Source organism: Scatophagus argus, chromosome 1 (genome assembly GCF_020382885.2).
Source record: "Scatophagus argus isolate fScaArg1 chromosome 1, fScaArg1.pri, whole genome shotgun sequence".
Lineage (NCBI taxonomy): Eukaryota > Metazoa > Chordata > Actinopteri > Scatophagidae > Scatophagus > Scatophagus argus.
In genome coordinates this window covers 9,105,068-9,130,299 of record NC_058493.1, presented here as the reverse complement: position 1 = coordinate 9,130,299, position 25,232 = coordinate 9,105,068, and the positions used below count along the sequence as shown (strand labels likewise).

Below are 25,232 nucleotides of genomic sequence, written 5' to 3'. Positions count from 1 at the left end.
TTTACTCCTTTTCCTCACGTGAAACATTTGATTAAATGATTATTATCAAATGATTATTAAATGCCAATGTAATGACTTTATGATAATGGAAATCAATTTTACCATGTATTCCTGATTCTTTTGCAGCTGACATAATGTCATAATACATAATTGACAGAAATGCATTTCACATCATTACTTTCACATGCTTTTAAATTCATGCCATATGCCTCATTAGGCCTACAACATGGACTGGCGTGTCTGTAGGTAATCGTGAGTAATGGCCTTTCAACTTCTTAACTATGTCCTACACAAATATTTACCACACTGACTTATCACTTGTCACTTACCGTGCATTTAGCACTTGACTTTTATCGTCCATTAATCTATCAATGCATCCATTAGGGACACTCGAGCATTTGGAAGCCTCTGCACACTCCAACGGGCCTATCAGCATGTCCTTTAATGGAGAACATGTTGCACACCAAGCATAAGCTACACCGCTCAGAAACACGCATTTTCTCTCAACACTATCTTTGAACTGGAGTCTTTGCACCTCCTCTTCTCTACTCCTTTTTTAAATGATTAGAAAAAAGGCTTCGTCCCCAAAGGAGGCTCTGAATAGCTTTGACAAAGGGTGGTGAATTTCGATTCCATCCCTCTTAACATGCAGATTCCTAAATAACAAAAGAATATAACTAAATGAAAGTGTGAAGACGACCTGGGTAAGCAAAGCTGCACAATCCCTTTGATCCTATTATGTATTACAAAAGCTTAATCAATATCTAATCAAGGGGAATACAGCATGCCATGTCTAACAGAGCTCTTTGCTGTCAGAGGTGAGGTTGCCATGGTGACTGGACAGGTGTGGAGAGCTTAGGCTGCAGTGGTATTGATGGAAATTAAGAAGCATTGATGAGACTAGAAGATGCTGGGATTGAAAAGAGAGATAATTAAAGAGAAGGATGCAGTGAGAGATGTGGGGGAGGGAGGGACAAAAGAGATTCAGGTCGGAGACATATGCGGAGTTGCGAGACAGGTGTAACACGGACATATAGCAGGCTCTCTCTGCTTTTCACAGGAAAAGCAGGAAGTACATTAGCTTAAGATTTTTTTGCCACTAACATCTGAACAACAAAACAAAACAAAACAAAAAATAAATAAACAAAAAATAGTAAAACGGAAACAATGTCTTACAATGGCTCGTAATCTCCGTTCCAGTTCATCCCAAAAGTGTTTGATGGGGTTGAGGTCAGTGCTCTGTGTAACCAGTCAAGTTCTTCCACACTAAACTGATCCAGCCATGTCTTTATGGAGCTTGTTTTATGATATATATATATATACAGTTTATGTATATATATGTATAAAATAAGGTGGTAAAACTGCAACACGGGAAGATAAAGTGAGCGAGAATGAGTGCGTTACAAAAAAGGCACCAAAACATCTGAGTCACAGCTGACCTGGGCAAACTGAAGATGATGTCACCGCAGTGCACAGATTGTGCTCCAGAGAGAAACTTGTCGAGTGGTGCGTCTGCACTCTGTGTGCTGCTCAACCCTTGACTCATCTGAGCGGCTGGAGTCCAGCAGGTTCTGTCCATTCTGGCCCTCAGCCCTGTCCAGTCCCACAGAGAGCTGTCTGTCAACACCTGATTAACACTTGAGATAATAGGTCATTAAAGTTCCCCTTCAATCAATGAGACCAATCGAGCAATCAAGGCTGAGACTGAATGAACCCAAACCAGCGTGGAGCCCAGTGGGAGCCGAGAGCCTTTAATCAGTATTGGAGAGAGTGTTGCTTTCATCTGGATATGTACACAGAATAAAACTGTTATGGTTAAAAGCAGGCAACTGCAAATTTGGTGATTCTTTTTCTTCACAAGTGTGCAAATAGATGAATTTCATGATCCTTGGGCTGTCAAAATCTCTTAAAAATCCAGAGCATCCTTTCAGTAAACTGAGAGCAAGGAGAGGGTTTTATACCATCACGAAACACTTTTTTTGCTGGCATTCATTTTCACCCATCAGAAACAAGTAGTATAACTTCAACATCCCTTCTTGCCTGAAAATGTTTATTTGACCCCCAGATTCACTGTCCAAAGCTCTGCAACACACACATCCCACTCCCCAGCCCTTTTTTTTAATTGATGAATCAGTTCTGGCCTCTGTTTAACTCTCTCTCGGTATTTGGCGGGTCAGTGTTGTTTAACCTGCCACCTTTCAGCTGTGAAATTTCATCCATTCTCATAAATCACGCTGAAGTGTCATTACTTTCTGATTACCGTCTTAATCACACAAACACACAATTAATGCTGCTTATAAGCATCCAAATTACCACACATGGATAGTTGCTCATTTCTGAAACATGACACACACACACACATACACACACTTACTTTATGGACCATCATATCACATGTTTCACCACAGTTTATAATTATGTACAAGCATGAACACAATCCTGCAACCTTGGATACTGTCTGTGTGTTTGTGTGTGTGTGTGTGTGTGTCTCACATGTGGGCACTTGAGTGAACAGTCATTGCAGACTGTCAGCTGAGCTGAGCTGAAGTGAAAGCTTGATGCCCAGTGAAAGAAAGAACAGAGGGATCAAGCATTATCATCAAAAATGACTCCAGTGCTCCCTACTGTGGCCTCACAGCTTCCTCCAGTCAAGCTGTTGGTTTGTTCGTTCGTTTGTTGTGTCAGTGTGGATGGTCTGTCTCTTTGAATCAGTGCACTTTTCAGCTCCTATTGTTTGATCGACAAGGAGACAAGCCGGATACAGAAAAAAAATTTCAGATAAGAAATGAAAGGTGAGGACGTCAATCAGTATTCGTATCAGTGATCCTGATTCGCGTTTTCATTTATGTGAATGTCTGAGAAATTCATCAGGCCAGAATCACATAAAAAAAAAAAAAAACAACAACCTACATTTAACTGCTGCTTTGCTATTAGGAATAGAGGCTTCCAGACATGCATGTCTCCCAGTAATTCAGCTGTGGTTTGCACCTGTAGAGACTGGAACACATGATGCCAGTGTGGTTCATAAAAAGACATATCACTGCGGGGAAGTGTGCCTAATCCTGCTCTGAGAGTAGCTCTCATAAAGAGACATTGTGGCTAGCCTGCTAATAGAGCTGTGAGGGGAGAATGATGCAACTCGGAGGCAATGCTTTAATTTGCCCTTGGTTTCGCACACGCGTCTAGGAACAGCCACTCTGTTCCAAAGCTGATTGGCCCGTTTACCTTTAGACATGGGCCAACCACTAGCCTCCGAGGTATGAGGTAGCTGGATTTAGCAAGTGTTCAATTTTGTTTTGCTGTGTTCCTTTTCGGCCTGGATAGGTCAAATGTGGTAGATGCAATCACTATGGTCGTAGGTGTAATGCTGGAGTTTTTTCTTCCTTAATATCCCTTAGTACATATAGGGCTATTTTCCTTCCACATTATTTTTAAATGTTTAAAGTTCATTCTTATCACAAGATGTTTGCAGTTCAGTCCACCGGGTCCAGAAAGCTATTTGTTTCTTAGCAACCTGTGCAGCAACAGAGGAAGATCAGAGAAGTTACTTATTAACCTGTTGCTATGACTACGACGGCAGGCGATAACTCAGAAGATGTTTTAACCCTTTCTCTCTCGACCACCACCCCCCGATCAACAGACAGATGGATAATGTTCATTTCATTTGGCGGAGGGAGGAATCAAAGCCTTCGTAGTTCCTTTCTCTGTGTATCTGATTTGATTTTCTCTCCAACTGTATTCAACAGTGTGTGCGTTTTAGTACGAGAGCGTTTCTGTGGTACAGCCCCAGCAGAATAGGCTTGCTTTACAAACCAAAGGAAGTCAGAACCCGCGCACCATCATAATGAAAACAGAAACAAAGAACAAACACATTTCTCTTTTCGCTTCCCTCCTCAAAGCGATGAGAATACTTTAATGCATATGAATAAACGTAGGACATTTGATGCTTGTGAGACACAAGCCAAATCAATAGCAAGTACACATGTGAAAAGCTGTAAATGTTTCCATTTTTTTTTCTGTACTCCTCCGAAAAGGACACTGAGCAGCGGTAAATGCTTCGTGCACACAGGCTGAAGCGTGAGTGTGAACTGATTTGAATTGATGTTATTCCAGGAGAAATCAATGCATTTTTTTAACAGCTGCAATTACGCCCCTCACGTCAATTCATCAAGAGATTTGCATGAGGTAATTGTTGCCGCCACGTCTACTGATGCATTTTTATTACGTTTCAATTAGAAATTGAATCCAATTAGGGAAGTCATTCCAATCAACCAACAGGGGTCTCTTCTCAAAGCAAAGTCTGTATGACGATGCTCTTGAGCTGGAGGATGGATACTGAGCCAGTGGTCCATCTGATCTGAAGCAATTTGCACAATGGAAGAGTTTACCAAAAAGTAGTAAAGCAGTCTCTGCCACCCTACACAGATTATTTTCTTCACTTAATTTGATTCTATTTTTTTTTTTTTCAGTGAGAAAGTGTAAATCACACACTAATAAGCAGTTATTTAATTTCTCGTTTTTTTTATTTATTTTCTTGATTGGATCTTGTTTGGGCACATTAAGATATTAAAGCAATCACCCAAGTCAGCCAGCAACTGAGATTTCAAATTCATTATCTTGCTTTAATAATATCACATTGTTTATTTTAAGTCCTTCTCGTAAGTCCTCTGATTCTTGAGTTATTTCGCTCCGGAAATTAACGAAGTAGTCAAAAACAGAGAAATGAGGGTATGGGTCTGACAAAATTAGGTGTTTGTAAGCTCCAAATATATTTTTGCTGCTGTCAGTCAGTAACTCATGTCGGTGTTTTTTCAGCTGAATGTAAAGCGTTGCTGGTGATCATCTATAAACCTTCTCAGCTGCAGTGCTCAGAAAGAGATCAAAAACCTCACCTCTAACTAACCCTGATAGTTGCTCCCTCACCAGATGACATAATAACAGCGAAATACACACACAATAAGCCACCCTGAAAAGAAAATTCACATGGGGTGTTACACACTGTTTATTTGCTTGTGAGAATTATCTTCCTAATAACATTGTCAGAAGCGGTGGGCATGGCAGAGCTTCACTATCTATTCAAAGCAAGCTAAGAGGCCTGCTTTTGAGGTTGGCTTCTCGTTCCATAATATCATGCTAATATTCTTTCTTTTTTAAATAAAACTGTTGAAAACCTGTCCTGAGGTAGACAGAAGAGAGGCCGATGGCAGGAGTTCTGGCTTGCAGAGGCACTGTGCCTTTGATCTCAGGGCAGAACAGAGCTAAGTGTGGCTGTTTGCACGGTGCTACTGCCCCCTGGGGGAGAGGGTGGGAATAATCAGTGCTAGAGGCAGCAGATGGCTCCTGCAGCTTCAGCACCAAAGAACACTCTTTCTATCCACCAACAAGGAAACTCACGAGAAGTAAGCGCTCCCATGGGTTTCTGTCATCACAATGTTAATCAGATCAGCTGTGGAAAAAAAAATGACAGCTTGTGTACCTCAGGTGGTGATATGGCCATGAGAACCAATGGGCAGAGCAGTTAGTGTCCCTGTATGCAACATCTGTGGGAAAATGTGAAAAACGTCTGAGAGGTCCAACGTGTCCAAACACTCAGGGGCACTGGTACGGTTTCAAAAGCACAAATTATATATTTGGAATTCATTTTTATCTCATGTAGGTACAAACATGGTGCCAGGTTCTTTATTAAGCCCATGAGAAAACACCTAACAAGGAAATGCTGGCCATAAGGTCTACTCAAAGTTTCTTTTATCACATTTTTGTTCACTTTTTTTCCCACTCTGCAGGCGGAAAAAAACCTATACACAAAAGATTCAGTGATTGGTCATCAGTGCAGGTTTTTTCTTTTCTCTTTCTTGAAGCATAATAGCAGGTTTTTCAAGAAGTCAAAGTAGCTTCCCCACCTCACTCTCTTCTCTGCTGTCACTCTGCCGTTTCACATGCAGCACAAGTACACACAGAGAAACAGGCACACAAAAACACACAAAGAGACACACTAAAATGTAGCTGCGGCAAATGGAGGTGTGCAGATTGCCCACTTAGACTGTAACATTATCCTTTTTGTGTTTACTTTTCATTCTCTGCTCTCATTTTCAGCCTGCGCTGTCTTTGTGCAGCCTCTGTTCGTACAGCCTCTGTCAGGTGTGTGTGCGTCTGTTTCCTAGCCTCATTGTCCTGTCTCTTGTCATCCTTTCACCCGTCCCTCATCTCTCTGCCATCATCAAGGACCCGGAGGAGACAAGGGTCTGTATCTCGGCAACGCACCTAGCAACAGCTCCTCGTAACTATGGATTATAACCTGTTGCCAAGGGAGACAGAGATGGAGGATTGATTTTTTTTTTATTTATTTATTTTTTTTTTGGTGAAATTGAAAATGAATTAGATGCATGAATAAACAATGTATCAAGACAGGGCAGACTAACATTTATGAATGGTGACTTGACTCATTTACAGTTTTATCCATGAGCTTTATAGATTAGTAAAGATTAGCTGAAAGATTAGCACTTAAGTTTGATTTCATGATTTGAAGTGGTTTCTGTAGAATACTCTGAGTGTAAATAGTTATGGACTGCACTATTAATTAAAATTATTCATTTGATATTTATACATATTATTGCAACATAAAAAGAATTTCAAGAAGAGCTTCGGTGGCCATAAATCCATTTAATCATCAAATTATCACTCATTTGTTAGCTTAACCTTAGCAAATTAAGTACTGGATATATTTAAAGGGAACTATACTTGTATTTTGCTCTTCAAATAATGTGACTTGAAGTAATATATTAACATCAATCAGAGTACTAAATTGTGGATACACAAAACCCTTTGAGAGTTAGACTGATCTGTGGCTTGATCTACAACATTTAAGAACTACCTTACTTTTTGAACTGCATTGTCATCAGCTCGTTTTTTTAGTCTTTATGTTTGTATCTTATTCTTAATTTCCAATTTTGGTAATTATTTCATTAAGTTTGTCAAAAGAAAGGACAGATTTAAGACTTTAAGATTTTATCCCTGACATCTCACTCATTTATTTCCTTTTAAATAAATACTGTTGGTAAGTAAATTGACATGTTTACAGAAAATGAAAAGAAAAAAGAAAAAAATCCAAAAAAATATATAATTTAGATATAATAAGAAAAACAGACACAAATACACACTCAGAAACACAGTGACACAGTCTGTTCTCTCTCTCTCTCTCTCTCTCGATGTTTTGGTGCTTCTCACCCATTCTCTCTATCACCCACTCTCTGATGAGTGCTTTTACATGGCCACACAAACTTGTCATTAAACTAACCTACTATTTTCTATCACCTCTGAGCTAAATTGCCACACTTTGCCTGGCATCCTGTGGATCAGCTTGTGGATATTAAAGCCCACAATTCCCCTACTATCACCTCTTTGGGCTCTTGGAAGTACACTAATGATAGCCTGCCACCGGAGAGCTAGTGGAATGGAGCCATAATGTCCTTGGAAAGTGCAGGCTGGTGCACATGCTGAGGGAGGGCAACCTGCTCTGTGCCAGGTTCTCCCTCTCTCTCCTGGTGTGGATGGCCTGCATCCTCCAGCCTCCGTGTTAATGGGCAGATCCTAGCTTGAACCCCGATGGCTGGGTGCTTGTGATGAGGCCTGAATCTGACAGAGGTCCGTACCATTAGCACACACCAGTGTTCAACAGAGAAGACTGATGCCCACATGAGAACACACACACACACACACAAAGTTCTGTTGTCTTGTGTTAGCAGGAGTCATTACCTCCTCAGCCAACCAAAGGAAACACAATGTACTACACACATTTGCCTCCGTTACCATACACACACACACATACACACGTAAATAATTCAAACACAGAGATATTTACACCTGCTATACATGTGTTATGCGCCCACACTACTTCATAATATACATTTTAATATAATACCGTATTACGCCAATATTTTAATGTTACACAATACTAACAGTAAATAGATGTTCAGTCCTTATCCAGTCCATGTCTTTTCTACTCGGAATTTGTTTTCAATTTATTTAAATGATCTGTCTTATTGATCATTCTTCCCTTTTTCTCCTTTTTTCCTATTTTTTTCCTTCCTATTCATGTTATTATTTTTGTTCAGTACAGTGCAAAATAATTTAATAATTACAGTACGGTACACTATAGCTCTGCATCTGGCCTGTACCAATATATCAAGGCTTTATCTCAGTTTTGATAAGTTATCAAACATACTTATACTTTACTGACTTTACTTACTAAAACTGTAATAGCATTGTTCATTGCAGGGTTGATATTTTTCATACTTTTCATTCTTTTTATGGGTGACAATGTGACTGGTTTTAGTGAAAGTTAAACATACTATTTATTTTCTGAGCCACAATATTTTTACATAAAGGTTTTGTCACACTACTACATCCAGCCCTAAGCAATATATGATATGTGATCCTATGCGTTATATATACTGCCATTTCATTCAATCAATATATGATTTTATATGTTGTGATATACCTCACACTAATGTCTCCAGAAATAAATCCATCATAAATGACTTTCATCTGCATCCTGGAGACTGAAGGACAGGTTCAGTCACGGAAGCTGTGAGCAGGTTGGGCCTTCATATCTTGCCGAAGGACACTTGGACAGGACTGGAAACACGACCTTACGCTACCATGATACTAACTCTAAGCACAACTCCTGCTGCTCTTTCTGTGAATTATGGGTTATAAGGAAAAAGCTGATCTTACTGTTTCAGACTCTGGCAGAAGATGTTTTTCTTTGGAGCTGTAGCTTAAATATAATTAGAAATAATCATTTGGTCATGTTCATTTTCATTTCATACAAGAACAAACTGTTCTGACCAGGGATGAGTTTCTCTGTATTTCTAGGAGAAAAAATAACCAAACAAAACCATTTTGCTCCATGAAATAATTCCAAGCCTGGCTGGTGAAAGGCTTTGATAAACTGTCCAGAAACAAGAATTATTGAACGTGCTTCTTTTTCATTTCTGAAGGAAAGACATTTATTGAACTAGTGGAGAAGATGAAGCAAATGAGCTCAAACTGTGACATTCAGCAGAGGATGCAACACTACCAAAACATTTTATGTTGTTAAAAAAATAAAAATAGTGTTCTTTGTTGTTTTCAGTAAAACAAGAAAAAAAAAATAGACATTTTGGCTTTTCATTCCAGTTGCAACACGAGAAGAAAAATCTAAATTAATCTCAGTGATTTACCACCACCTTGTGGTTGCCGGAGGATAAGAGCTGAAAAAAGCAACAATTACTATTATTAAAAGAAAAAAACACGTACATTACTTTTCTGTATATATATATATATATAAAACAAAGCAGTAAAATTAGTGTTAGTGAGTTCTCGTGCACTGACACATGCTGTAAAGCAGACTCTATGTTTGACTCTTAAAGGGGAGTACTGTCAAGGACTGAAAGGCTAAGTGCACCCTGTTCCTCCACGTGGATGATGGAAATAGTCTCAGGGACACACATTGGGAGGTTTCAACAGTTTCAACACACATGCTTTTCAAAAAAATCTGAAAGCACCTTGGGCCCAGTTATTAAACCCTTTAACTGTCCCACTTCATACCTGAGGTGCCAACTGTTTGATATCTGCTTTGCTGTTATTCTCCATAAGCTTTATTTTTTACTGGTACTGATGAGACGGATTTATGCTGTAAAACTGGTGGATTCATCTGCCTAGTTTGGCTGTTTGTGATTGCTGTCCCTTTTTCATTTTTGTTCTGTTTCTGAATGTGGGGTATCTATGTTTGCAAAGTTGTTTATTTTTTTCTGCTGTTGTGATGAAAATAAACTAAAAAAAACAAATCTAAGGTAATTTAGATATGTGGGATGTTAGAGGACAAATTAAAAGAGTCACTGAGTGCATTATTAGTGCAATAATTAACACTGATTTATACAACAGAAACAACATTATTACTACTATTATTGTTATGTACTGTATGTGGATTAATGTAATTTTGAGCATAATAATTGTGAAAAATAGTGGGTTAATTCCTATACAATATTTCAGGAATTAGCCCACTATTTTTGCCTTTCAGAAATAATTTGAATGCTTTAATATATCCTTCATTTATAAGAGCATCTATAGCTGACAAATAATAAGTGACATGATATCTGTGACTCAGCATCACCAAACACAGGCTACTGAGTGTCTATGTTCTTTACCAGAATGCAATAAGCCCTTCCACCACTGGAGGGCAGTAGGAGTCTATAGCAGACACAGAGTGGGCAAAGTATAGCAGAAGTCCTCATGAGAACAAAGGATTAGTTGGTGGTCCAGCACAATCAAAAGACTGTTGTATGTAAATCATGGAAATCCACTAAGGGAGAGAAGTGTTATGCCAGTCTGATTTCATGCCCTGTCAACCCACGGGGAGAGGACCTCAGGCCAGCAGACCCATAGCTGAATGGTTATGGAAAGAAAAAAGATCACTGTAAAAAAAACAAAAAAAAAAACATCAGCCACCAAGACAAAATCACTGTGCTCTGTAAATGTTTTGTTCCTGCTGTTTTCATATGAGGATATGGTTTGGCTTTGGTTCTATTGGTTCTTTTGGTTCTATGTCTGTCCACATTCAAGACTGACTTTTAATTGCATTTCAGTTCTGTATTGAAACATAAGGACACATCGACTGTTGCTCAAATACTGTACAACAGCTGCTGACAGGTAAAGCTTGCAAGCTGTATAGCTAGTATAGTAGTAAAGTAACTAGTAAAGACAGTCTAGTGTAGGTTAATGCTGTATCACTGGACATATGTAGGCCTTAGCTTCAACATCTTCATTTCATCTTCATCAACATCATTTTCTGGTAAAAAACAGCAATTATAATGCCGGCCACACATTACAATTCCAGTCAGACTATCAGTCACATGGGGAAATGGAGGCTATGCAGAGTGGGTGAGTGAGTAGGTAAATAATTTGGGAGAGGAGATAGGGACACAATTAAACTGACACATGTAAATGTTGGCTAAATGGGACGTGTGGGGGAGAGGGAGCCTTCTCAAGCAGCTAATTGATCAATTAAGTAAACAGAGGCCGCTCCTGGAGGGGTGTCACGGTGGGGCTGGAGAACGGGTGAGAGATAAGGCAAGGTGCTAATGACTCATCTGTGGCTAAAATATGAGCCTGGAGATGGTAATCCAGCAGAAATGGCTGTGGTGAGATAGGAGCTCACCACACAGGAGTGATCAGTGTAATACACTGGAAACAATGCCAAAAGTCAGTATCACAGGTTAGTGCCTGTGTGTATATTCAGTATTATATCACACATCACAACATTTTTTAGACGTGTGAAATATAGTCCTGTTTTCATATTTTACATTTCCGTTTTTTTTGCTTTCAAAGGCACAATATAATATTTCTGCTGCGTTAGCTGCCAGTGTACTTGGAGAAACATAATTCAGCTCATTCACACAAACAAAGGGGCATGTTTGTGGAGATACAGATGCTTCAGCCTTCACAGAGGCTTGCTGGCTGAACGAGGAAGAGTTCTTCACACACCAGGTCCCAGTGCGTGAAAGTCCATAATTGGTCTGAAATATCACCATTTGCTTTTGCTGCCTTGTGGAAAAGCTTTTCCAGTTTTGCTTCCTGCATCCCCACTTCCACTGAGCTTCAAGTGAACCAACAATACAAAGCCTCAGTGAGTAAGTAAAGGGGAGGAGACACAATAACAGGAGCACCTTACAATATATGGTAATCCAGCAAGACAAACTACAGCCTGGTATATTACCATAGAAATGTCACAGAAAGAAAATATTAACTTCACAAAGATAGGATTTATTGCAGGGCTATTATAACGGATCGAATAAGATGATACAGGTGTTCACGTATCGTGTGGTCTTATTGGTATGCAGCTGAGCATAGGTTTGATTTTAGGCAAGTATAGTGCCATGTTTAGATAGAAGTTCAGAGTCATAGTGTAAGCTCTGCATGTCAGGATTTGTTGAGTGTTTTAATGTGAAGGCTTGTCTACTTATGCCCTTTTGCTACTTTGCGAAGTACTTTGTCAGACCTTTTTTCTCAATGTGCTGTATAAATAAGATTGACTTGATCTGACTCAAACATAAATGTGCATAACAGCTTTTCTGTTCCAATTTAAGGATTATATGTCTTTGACTTTGGCTTAGTTCGATCATGTCTTGCCTCACAATGTAGTCCTAAAAAAGTGCATTATCCCCACACTTCGGAGGAGGGTAATACATTGACAAGAGACACACTCTGATGATCCAAATATGTGGAGTAAGTAGCGCTGAACGAGACGAGCTCCAGTGCTGACAACCAGGTGGACAGGTCCCCACCCTCATTCCCTCCGTCTTTCATTTGAATAATGCATGCTAATTACCTACTTGCCGAGAGCAGAGCTGTCACCCCACAGGCCCCAACAGACATTTTCATGCACATACAAGTGCACGTACTGACACACACCCCAGCATGCACACTCGCCAGCACACATACACACATACAATGGCTGTCACTGCAGCAGTGCTACTCACCTCCTAAACACTGGCACATTTACAATAGAAACTTCAGAGGACCTAGTTGATAAACTTGAGGGAATACCTTTAACAAAAGCACCTGTCAAGACAGTATGTAGGCTAATGATAGACTACATCCACCACTCTGCTGGAAGAGCTGAGCATGGCACTTCTTAGGCTTCTCTACTGGAAAGCCAATTTTGAGATTGACAAAGACTGAGGGTGATAAAACATTATGCTATGGTAAGAGCACAGTTACTTTGATTGATATTGATGTTATTTTAATATTATTTTATTTTTGATTGATATGATATTATATAAGGGTAATATTATAATGTAAAAATGTGATTAAATGTAAAATGCTCTGTTTTTGGTGAGTTCTTGTAAAAAAAAAAAATAATAATAATAATAATAAAATAATAATATATATAGGAATATACCCTTAACAAAAAACATCCCACCAAAAAAGGTAACAAAAAAAGCACTATTACAGTAATTACAGTGATAGCAAAGAAAGAAATTTTTATTTTCTTTCACAGGTATGTGTACACATACACCTCACATGTGCAAATAAGCATGCACATACACATCCAAAATCCCATTCACACATTCACCCACAAATGAACATGCACTGACATATATGCATACTCTCTCCCACACATACACTTAAATATGGACATGGTGCTAATGCTCGTACCCTTGCTGAATCGCATACCACTTACAGTATACTGTGGGAGCTCAGAGGTTTTTCATCCCATTCATTTGAAGCTTGGTTACACAGAAAAATCCTCAGTTGGCTAAACCTGCAGTTACACTGATGAGCTTCCTGGCTGCATACCCAATACGGAGGTAAATCTGGGTGGGTGGATGCCTTTTTATGAATTTATTGTGTGTACCTGTGTGTGTGAGTCGACAAAATCGCCAAAGAAACCTGCCAACGCTTCTCCAACTTCCATTCCCACAGCAAAAACTCTACCAGCCTGGGGCTAATTTGACCCCCCTGTCTAGCTGCCAGTGAGAGGCCCGCCATTGGTATGCAAGGCATGGTGTGTCCTCAACAATAATTCGGGGATAAAATCAATGATGCTGCCAGTGAACGGCCTGTGGTTTTTACTGGCTCCATCAGTGACTTTTGAGAGGGTGTGTGCGGCCTTCTGACACGGAGATTTGACAGATCTTCAACAGCTGTGTTGGTGGAGGGCCATGTGCATGTGGGGATGAGGATGTTGACAAGGCTGTCCATTACAGCTACGGGTGACACATGAGCAGCAGTAAAGCTGGTCTGTCCCATCCCCATCATCGCTGTCACCAGTTTGCCGCTGCAAAGGGTTCGGCCCAGCATTAATGGATTCCTACTTGACGGATTCCACTTGATCACATCTGAGTTGAATCTCCATTAAGATGTCAACGCGGTGGTTAATGTATTTGAGATTTTCCTCCTCGTCCTGCTAAACCGTTATTTATGACACTTATTAGAAAGTGTAACCCGGCCATCAATTAATGTCCTGCAGGCATGCTAAGCAATTGGGCCCATTGGCGTCAGACCAAATGTACTGGAACGTCCATTAATACTGCAATCCCCACACACAAGTGCTCACATTCAAATGAGCACATTCAGAGACACACAAATGTAGTTCAGGCAAAGCGTTGCGTATATGCACATCTGCAGTTTTCTCAAGTTGCACTTTGAGAAAAGTCTAATGCATCATGAAAAGCAGATGGATTTTCTTTCTGTTTTCACTGTGTCATGAGGGTAAGACACAACATTAAAATAAATAAAAGATAAAATTTGTTACAAAGTACTGATAGAATAAAATTTGACACTGTCATTTAATTAAGCATTACCGTTGAGTAGGAAATTACATAATAATAATTATTTTCCACTGCACTAATATGAAAATGCACAATTTCCAGACAGATTCAATGGCTGGTTCCTAAGTTATTAACAATGACTGGTCAAAGGAAAATGTGTATCTGCTCCACTGACTGGACTCACATCATGCTGTGAGAAGAGTAATAGGTCTCTAAGGTAAAGGTCAGCTGATGAGATTGCATGAAGTGAAATGTCAAAAATCTGTGAATTTTACTCTCGAGGATGGTGTGCAGTGCCATTTTGACAGTTATTGCAAAAAGGTTAACACACTGACAATAAAATTTCTGGTGGCACCAAAATTCAACGACATTTTAAGAGCATTCAGGACTGTATACAACACACTTTTGGACTTAAATATTTTATCTTCCTTTCCAGCATCTCTGGTGCTAAATTAAAATGAGAATTTTAAATCTAAAAAATGTATTATTGTATTTCAATATTTGAATGCCCCATGGGAGGGTCCTTATCACCTCATTTACTTTCAAAGCACAGCTATTATTAATTGTTACAGCAGTCTGCATTTAGACTTGCCGTACAGACAAACCATGAGCTTTAAGCCACATGGACTGGCATATAAATACAATGGAAGGGTTTTGTGAGTTATATGGACCCATGGGGGCAAATCAAAACACAATTTATTCTGGTGACAGGCATCAGCACATCATGCTGCCCTCAACTGAACCCAGAAAGCTTTATTTTTACTTATTCATTTTGTCTCTGGTCATCTAAGTAGCACAGAGCTCATGAAAAAGGAACTAAACCTCATCAGCTGAGCAATGGTACCTTACCCATCATACATACCAAAGAGGAACCAGCTGAAATAGAAGAATGAAAAAATTGTGGTTGCTATGATGAAATTATGAATTTGGAAATGCCAAAATTCCAGAAAAAAAAGAGAACCGGCTGTGTAACACATGAATCATAGGCGATTTCAAACAGCAATTTGCAGTTTCCATTTGCAAAAACACCTGAAACTCTTTTCCTGCCCTGTAATCCAATTTTTGCTTACAAAGCAAACAAACAAGCAAACAAACAAACTAAAAAACCCACAACCTGGTTATGACAGGACGTAGGAGGTTCTGAGAAATGGTTCTTTCTAAATCCACTTTTTTTTTTACTGTACATGGAGTTACTTTTCAGTATGTGTTCAAGAGATCCAGGTATCTGCTGTTTGCCATTTTTTCTCAAGTAGACAGCAGGAAGGAGTTATATATAATAAGTATAAGTATAATAAGGTAATACTGTCATAGCTCATGCAGCGCATTGCTCACCTGATGTGCACTTGTGTTAACATTTGAAGACAGTGGACAGGAGCAAACACATGCAATGTATTGAGCAGCTGTACTCTCTCCAATGTACAAATGTTTTTTTAACATCAAACATTTTGGGTAAATCTAACCAAGCATTTACCTGAACCTCAATTATCAATCTCAATAGTAAATTCTCTAAATATCTTAAAGGAATGAAGAACGAATAAAATCCATTTTAAATGTAAAAATGCTCTAAATCTAATAGATAACAAAATGGCCTAAATCCTAATTACTCAAAGTATGTACATGCACCGGGCTGTGTATTTATTAGTGCTTTAATTCTACAACATTCAGCTACAGCTTTTCCTTAAGCGCATTTCTTGCCATTTTCTGGGTGCCTTTTGATGGCGTAAGCCACGAAGCTGAAAGTTTTTTGACAGCTTTTCTCTGTAAGACAATTTTTCATTCTTCTGAGTAATAACAGCTTGTCTTTTCACTTTTATGAGATGACATTTGCCTCCCATGATGACTGCCGAGTGTCTGCGACCACTTTGACACATAAACTGCAATTCTGGTACAGAAAAATGAACATGTTCAACCCGCTGTTGTGGGTTAATCATTGGTCACTGCCATTCACATGTGACCATATTCTGGGCAGATCTAGTGAAGCTACTGAACATGAAAATGCAGAAAAACTGACACAGCTTTATGGGATTAGTATTAGTCTCTCTACAATAATGGGTCTATTGGGTCACACTCTTCTAATGATTGCACAGTAACAGTAAGGTTGATTGAAAATGATCAATTTCAAACAACATTACAAAATTTCTGCACGTTGGTCTACGCATGCTGACCTGTGTCGCATGTTGGTCTCCTGAAAGAATTTATACATACACACACTAACAGCTTCACTACAGGTCAAAAAAGAAAGAAAAATGTGCACTATACTGCACTACATTAAGAAAAAGCACGTGCATTAGTTCGAGGCAATATCCTGCCAAGCAATGTGGTAGAAGGCGGGGGATGTGGAGATGCGAAGGGAAGCTACTTTGGTACATTGTGCCATAGAGAGTGACGCGCACCTTAAGTATGTATGTATGTACTTTAAGTAGGTATGCCAGTCAAACATCATCATCAGATTATCTAATGCAAATCTATCATTTTGTGTAATCATATGATTATATTTTAGGTTAGATAACACATGATGAGCCAGTCCTTTGGTCAGTATAGCTGTCTTGTGTGCTCACTGGTCAAATAGTTCAAGTTAGAAAAAGATTTTACAGGATGTGCTTGCATCAACTGCAAGACAAATTCACAAATGCATTGTTTGTCAGCTGCAGTGAATGCTGCATTGAAATGTTTGGCTGGATGGAAATTTATGAATAACACCTAGGGTCTCTTGTTTAAAAGTCACTGAAATTAGTTGTTCGGAACATCCCTATAAACAGCAAAAACTGACTATCAGCATTTGAATCAGTTCAGAATCACAGAGGATAAGAATCCTAATACTTAGGTGAATCAATGTGTGTATGTATTTGATAGTTACAATAGTATTCCATACTTACAATGAGGTGAATCATCTACACACACTAACACACCTTGAAAAATGTTTTATTTACAGAGCGCAACACAGTAAGCATGTTTATGTGCAGGTCTCTGGCCTGTTGGCAGTTTTATAGCATGATGGTGCTGCTGATGTCTCCTTATTTTACTCTCTGCTCTGTGCATGTGTGTTGGTGTGAAGGTGTGTGTATGCTTGTGTGGATGTGTGGACCCATGGCCTGTGGGGCAGAGGGTTCTGTCAGGCCCACGACTGAGTGATGAATGTGTGTGCATGGAGGGGAACCAGTTGCCATCTTCACTAACTCCTTCACTGACTCTGTGTGTCTGTGTGTGTGTGTGTGTGTGTGTGTGTGTGTGTGTGCACAAGAGACAGAGAAAAAGAGAACATTATGTGCATGTGTACATTTAAAGTGCCGGCATGTACGTGTGTGTATCTCCACATGTAAATGTGTGCTTGTGCACATGCATGTACAGGATTCTGAAATCACTGCGAGATAATACTTCTCTCGTTCTCATCTCCCTCATCCTCGCTCATCCTGACACCCCCCATGCCCTCTCCGTCACACTGCTGCCTCTCATCACAAACCTAATCGTCTCACCCCCTCGGCAAATACGTGCTGTGTGAATTAAAGCACCCCTGCCCTCTTTTTTTTCTTCTTATTCCTCTTTGTCTTCCTCCTCCTCCTCCTCCTCCTCCTCCTTTTACCTTCTCCTTCTAACAATTTTCGACTTTTTTATGGAATGGGTGTCCGACTTTAAGTGGTCACAGTGTTTCAATAACGTGTTTACTTATCTCCATTTAGCTATTGAGCTTCTGACATTTTCAATTTATGTTTACAAATTGCAAACATTAACATGTAAATGTGGAAGATGCCTCACAGGGCTTCCCTATTCATTGAAAAGGGGTCATGAAACGGGACAACAAATCAGTGATGGCACAGCTTGTTCTGAAGCATTTGTTGTGTAGAAATATTCTTAGAAATACTCTAGTGGGTCTCGATATGCAAACGTAGACACTGTACTCCCGGTGGGAACATGGTTTACATTCAGATTCAGTGATTGGGAATATATATCATATCACACACACACACACACACACACACACACACACAGGTATATACTGTAGATCAGCCGGTCCTGTTTGTTACTGTTCGTGACTGCTCTGTTAAAGTTAGTGTCACAAAAATTATTACGTAAACTGAAAAATGCTTGCAAACGCTGCTTTTTTGAAGATAAGTTCAGCACCTAAACTTATGTTTGCACTGTAGATTGTACTGCTATTGTAGCTGAGAACTGCCTTTTTCATTCCGTCAGCAAAATGAAGTGCCATTCAGAAAATTGATTATTGACATTTGAATCACAGGAGGTAAGAACTGAGATTTTTGTGTGATTTCTTTTTCTTCTTTACCCATGCCTACTATACATTACAGGAGTCAGGAATTGTCTACTCATGTTTGCCCTCAGAAATGAAGTAACCATTTTCCAACATTTGTTGTAGCAGCCAGTCTTTCATCATTGGAATACAATTCTTCAAGGGTGCAGAATGAGGAAGACTTTTCACGCTTGTGTTAAATCACATCACCCCAGAAATCACACTCTTGGTATCTCAGTGCTATAACATATAGTGACAGCTTTCTCTTCCATTTATTGCAAGTGCTGAAACTAAAAGTCCAAAAGTCTTAAAACTAAACGTGCAGTAGTCTATCCAGCTGAGCAGGGACACAGTGTAATGTAAAGAGAAAGAGTGTATCATGAACCAGCTACGAACTCCTCTCAGAAGGCTTTTCAATCAAGCAAGAAGCCCTAATTCATTTTCTCCTCTGAGCCACAGTTGGTTGCAGTTGAAACCACAATTACATGGACAGACAGAGTGACTTAGTGCTCATGAAAGGGAAAGAAAAAGGCAAACTCTATATTCAGGAGTTCAAACTGCGCTTGGTGCAAGCGTGGCTCTGTAGACTGTAACAGAGACTGCCTGTGGCTGGGGAGAGGAGTAAGGCAGGAGTAATCTATAACTGAGAGCCTAGTAATGAGAAAGATGTGCCAGCCGTCTGCTCACTGTGATAAGATGAGGAAGTTCCCTCAGGGCCTAAAGCATCTCTGACCCAAACAACAACAAAGACAACAAATGGGTTACTGCCCAAATCATTCCTTTTTTTTTCCCTTTCATTTCCATCCATCATTTCCATTCCTTTCTGCCTCTCCTACCGTCCCCTCTCTTCCTTCTCTTTCCATCTCTCTCAACCTTTGTCTAAAGCTTTTTCTGCTGTTACTCCTCTACTGTCTCTCATTTTATCTCTCCTTTTTCAACATCCCTCTCTTTCTCTATTCTTCTCTCACTCTCCATTTGTGCCTAAATCCAACTCCGTACAAAGCCCCGCTGCCATGTAATCGGTTTCATCAGCGGTTTTTATTAGCCAAAGAAGAATACATGGTAATTAAGGGGAGGGCGGCCAAGCGTGACGGGGAGAGGCTTCACCCAGCTGCTGATGTGGAACAAGAAGGAAAGAAAGAAAAAAGAGTAGACGGAGGGGAGTGGATGGGGTGTGTGGGGACAAGGACAGAAAAAAAAAAGAAAGACAGCACAGAAAGGGCAAGGAGGAAAACTGGAAACACAGAGAGAGAGAGAGAGAGAGAGAGAGAGAGAGAGACAGAGAGAGAAAGATAAGGAAGGTTTGAATGGCGACAGGAAATGAAAGGCTGGAGCGTGAGGGTCACAATGATTTTAGTCGTGCTCTCCAGTGTTGTGTGGAAGTGTACGCCGTCGGAATGGAAATGAGACTAATGTCTTGTTAATGTGGTCCGAGTCACACTGCACCAATACGAGGACCTCGGCTGCCATCATCTGCCTAATCCCCTGTGTCCACTTAAATGGCCCATTCAGGACAAGTGCACCATGAGGGTGCTATCGGAAAGAGGACTCCAACGTTGTTTCATGCTAGGTCGATTTTTATGTTCTTCAGGCTGGCTGAATGATACATGTGTTAATGAAGTAGACAAGAGATGCTCCTTGTTGTGGAGTAACTTCATGTCACTGAGGAGCACTGGGACTGATCAAATCCTGCTCAGACTCTCATTGTATTTCTTTTTGAAGTGCTCTTGACATTTTAAATTGTATGGCAACATTTTGGCATCATAACACCAGATGAGAAAAGTGAGTACCATGAAAAGGGGCAGTGCTGCAGTTAACATTCCTGAGCTTTGTTTCCATTGCACAGATCTTTAAATTGGTAGTAAAATACATGTGTGTGTGTGTGTGTGTGTGTGCATTTACATTCATTTTCCCCTAACACAGAACATCCATTTCAAACACAAAGAGTTGCAGCAGAAGCCAGCGGACCAGAGAGACCCAACTCAAAGTATATTTCCTGAAACATGCCGACCGTTCTGCCGCCAAGCTGTGCTAACATTAATTTTCTGCTGAAACAGCCACTGGCCTGCGAGAGCAAGTTTGCCCAGAGCTGAAATATCAATTATACTGTTCTCCCTGGCAGAGGGTGCAAAGCTTTAATCTTCACACAACCAATCAAAATGTCGTCTGGACTGGACTGAAAGAGGGAATTGTTGGCCACGCTTAAAAAGGGCAGCAGTTTCAACCCATCTAGTTAATACTGGCACAAAAGAGGTCTGTTGTTAGATTACATTACTGCCATGTTCTGCTTTTCCTGCCTTCTCTCTCTCCTCCCCTCACATGCCACACATGAACACCCATTTACTCACATACAAAGTCATTCTTCCACATATTTTCTATACCCGCTCATCCTGTGTAGAGTTGTGGAGGCTGGAGCAAAACCCAACATTAACTGGGCAAAAGGAGCCCCTGTCTATTGCAGGACTAACACGCATAGGCAGACTAACGCATCTGCACTCAGATTCACACCTACGACCCATTTACAGTTTCCATTTCAACTAACCTGCATGTATTTGGACTGTGGGAAGAAACCGGAGCATACATAATCAGTTTACTCAACTATGGAAGAGGCAAACCAACTTGAACACCAATGCATGTACACACACACACACAGTCTATACTTATGCTCATTCCAGTTCTTAATTGTAAAGGTAAAACCAAGGCTAACAATCTAATTTATAAAGTGAATCCTAAATTTGAAGCCTGATCTCAAAATAGAGGAGAGGCAAAAAGTGTAAGATTTTCACCTGAAATTGGTTCAAATATGGACACAAATACACACACACACACACACAAAACCTCTCTGCCCCACACAGGCATTACACACCAAAATGTCCTCCCAATTCCTCTGTCTTCTTCACACAGCACCGGCCCCCACCGAGGAGCAGCAGCAGCCTTCCTGGCTGGCGTATGAAGACTGTAATTTTCCGCCACACTTCCCCTGCTGTTTGCTGGCTCTTTCCTTGGTGCCGTGGAGATAGCAAGCAAGCGAGCGGTGAACAAGGTGCGGGCCTCGCCAGCTCTCCTGCCTCCCTGCGATTATTAATGCAGCAGCAGCCAGCGTGGCCGCCAGGTTAAAGCAGCAATCAGCGCACACTAAATAAGATCATTCACAGCCTCTTTAAAGGCAGACAGACAGAGCTGCAGTGAGATGCATACACACATAAGGACACACACACACACACCCCAGAAAACACATGGATGAAAGACGGTTCAGGTGAATGAAAGAAGGTAAAGTGTACACACATACATGCCCAAAATAGCCAGAAGAGTGGGTACTACACAATTTAAGGATGAATGCATGAAAAAGTATACAGAAAATGAAATTGTGTATCACATTAGCAGCAATATATAATATAAAGCTTTACAGTAAATTAATCATTACAAACTGAATTTATTCAGCTGTAGTTAACTGATGTCTATTTTGTTAGTATGTCAAACAAAAAAGGGAGCTCCGCTTTTACCAAGGTCTCTGTATAATTTTAATAACTGAAAGAATAGGTCGTAGAGTGCTTCTCTTCGCTGTTAAAAAGACAAACATAAATTTTGGCATAAATGATCTAAGTCCCCTCATTTAAATTTCATTCACATAACTGACAGACAGCTTGTGAACGCATTTTATGCATCTGTCATCAGATTTTATTTTATATACATCAGATTATTGTTTTGAGCCCATCATGGTAAAAGCTATAAATTGGAGACCTCCAGCAGCTCAGGCTGGGAAGCACTTTGTCCTGTCAGTCTGTGAAGCCAATGTTTGCTCAAGTAAATAAGAGCAGAGCTGTCAGGAATACCAAACGCGAGCCAGATATCACAACGTTGTTAGATGTGACTTGCCAATAGTTTATCATTATTACCATAAGTGTGCATTATGCTGCTGCAACAACAAGTCTGGAACAAGTACTAACAAATACTGTATAATGCCACTTTGGAATGTTGTGGTCATATTTGCAGATTACTGAACAATGCTGTAATATCTTAACAAAGTTGAGCTGAATGGGTCTTTTTTATTTTTGATGATTGGCACTGTATGACCATATCAATACCCAAGTAAGCGCAGTACTATAAATTTTCAATACAAACAATTTATATAAGACATATACATATTTACGTAAGACTTCTGCTAACTCTGAACCTCCATCTTCTGAAATACATATGTAGGCCATCCGAGATTTAATCTTTCTTTATTGAGGTTATGTATTAGAACTCATCCGAGAAACATACATGACACGGCACAAGGAACATGGTGCGAGTGCACGCACACACACACGCACACACACCCACACACAGAGAGAGAGAGAGAGAGTGGGTCACACATGTATATAACGTAGTATGTAGTAAATTTTGTTTTGTTTTTTCATTTGAAATGTCTGTGCTCAAGCTACTTGAAGTCCTTTGGGGGAGGTGGTGTTTGTCACTTGGTGCATGGTGAGAATGGAAATCAATGGAAAGGGGGTTGAAGTGTAAACAGATTATTAACACTGTGTTCTGTGCCCATTTCACTGTATTACATACCTCTATGATTCCCAATAGATGACCTGAAGCACAATGGATTTTTAGGTGAAAGCTTTGCAGAAATCCACTAGTAATTTCAGCCTGATCAATTATCCACTCAAGCTCATCACATTCTCAGTTTAGCTTGTTTTGATGTGCTGTTGTGTACAACAATGACAAACTAGTTTCTGTAGTTGATTGTAGAGATTTTCAGGAGAAAAAAAAACTATGCTGTATTTTTAAAAGTCTGAGCTACTTGATTGAATATGATTAAGTTTAATTTCAAGGAATAGAATTCACTTTTAAACAAACACTACTGATTCTTTAAGCCATTTACCTCACATCAAATTGGCCTTTTTTTCATTTCTCATTGAATAGATAGATAGACAGATACCTTATTGATCCCGAGGCAAATTCAAGAGGACACAGGACAGCAAGAAGAAAGTGTGCCTTTGAATATGTCTACAATATTATTGTTTGGATGTTGGATGTGTGAGATCAACATTAGAGTGGTATGTATGGAGCTGTGTGTTTGAAAAGACCAATCTGACACTGTGGACCCCCTAAGACAAAATCAAAACAAGATAATGACAGTGGAACACAAAAAAAGTTAATACTAATGGATTTGTCACTCCTATTATTCTTAATGAGCATGCTCCAGGACTTTGGAACTTCACTACAGTTTCCATGATGCTCTGGGGAATGTAAACAAGAACCAAAATGTTGCCAAGGATTTAGTTAGTTTATACGCTGTGGGTTACAAGTCATGTCCCTTTATTTTTAGTCAATATGCGTTTACATTTTGACAAACTGGCACAATATCTCTGCATTACAAATGTTCCAAATTAGCGATTAGACATTCCTGTTTGCACGAACAGGACAGACAACTATCACTGTATGACTTTGACACTGAAGAAAATTTAATTCTGAAATCAACTTCAATCATTTTTTTTTAGATAATTATATTTATTATGTTTCTATTAAACTGTTTTCTATGATTTCTTAGCAGATTTATGGGCATTTCTCCATGATTGATTGATCCATTGGACATAAAATTATTTTTAAAAAAAGAAAAAGAGTATAAGTCACTCTGAATCATGAGTGTTTCAGGTCTGTGCGATCAGATCTGACTGAGTTATGACTCAGAGGATAATTGCTATTTTTGACACAAATCACAGCAGTCTGGTGCTAATGGTTTTTACCATAATTGTCTCCATGTGCTGTGTGTCAGATCCTCTGATGCTGCTGCTGTCGCTGTTAATTGTGTCTGGGTAAAATCAGTGGGTGAAACTGCAATAATTAACTGTATGTGGTTTTCAGGACATCCGCATGCACGTGGCCCTTTCACGTCATGTAGTATCCTTGCCCTGCGTCTCTCCCTCCATGACCTCTTCATCTCTCCTGCGGAGGTGCAGCTCACAGTTTGAAAAATCAAATGAAAGATCATTCTGTTAAGAACAGTGAAGAGCTATCTGCTGTTTACTAGTCACTTCTCACCACCCAGTTTTTACCCCTATAAGTGATGATAACTGCAGTAAGTTATCTCACCTCACCGGGGACTGTCCATTCACCAACTTCAAATTCACCACTATGGTTGCCATACAGCAAAGCTAACCACACAAATCCTTTGACCCATGCTCTCCTGGCCGTCCAGCAAGGGCAAGCACATCTGCCTGTATGCAGACCTGTCTTTCACACTGAACTGTTCACTCAACAGAGTCACTCTTCAGGAGCTCAGCTGTTTGTCTTAGTAGACACAAGCGATACTCATCATTTTATTTATCTCTATGTCTGACCAAACATCTATGACATAAATGTACAGATCACACTGTTACTTTCTATTCACACCGGCAGATGATGTTTCTTCTGACTTCTGTTTATTCGTTCGTATATTCGTATGTTGCTAGGTAACCGATGTTTGCATGGTGACAATTTTTGGGTACGAGTCTTCCTAAAACTTTGTCAAAATAGCAGGTCTGCAAGATGAAACCTGAGGTATATGATTTAGACACCGCGATGAGAAACAGGAAAAAGAAAAATAACAGGGTCGGGAGTTTTTCTAACTGCAGTGCTTTTAGATTTTAGAAAAGCAGTACAATATTAATCAATTATTTTCAGTCCTTTTTCGTGCAAATGTGGCA

The 25,232-nt window shown here is 39.8% G+C and overlaps 1 long non-coding RNA gene across 3 annotated transcripts in view; it reads right to left on the bottom strand.

The window, feature by feature from the left end:
- LOC124049338 overlaps positions 1–25,232 on the bottom strand; it is a 73,184-nt gene that overhangs the window by 27,025 nt on the left and 20,927 nt on the right. Inside the window, exon 3 of one of the 3 annotated variants that reach the window (XR_006841396.1) lies at positions 8,414–10,454. The exons of the other annotated variants lie outside the window; for them this stretch is intronic. This is a non-coding gene — a long non-coding RNA (uncharacterized LOC124049338). Of the gene's footprint in view, positions 1–8,413; positions 10,455–25,232 lie in introns of those variants that run through there. 3 annotated transcript variants of the gene reach the window in all.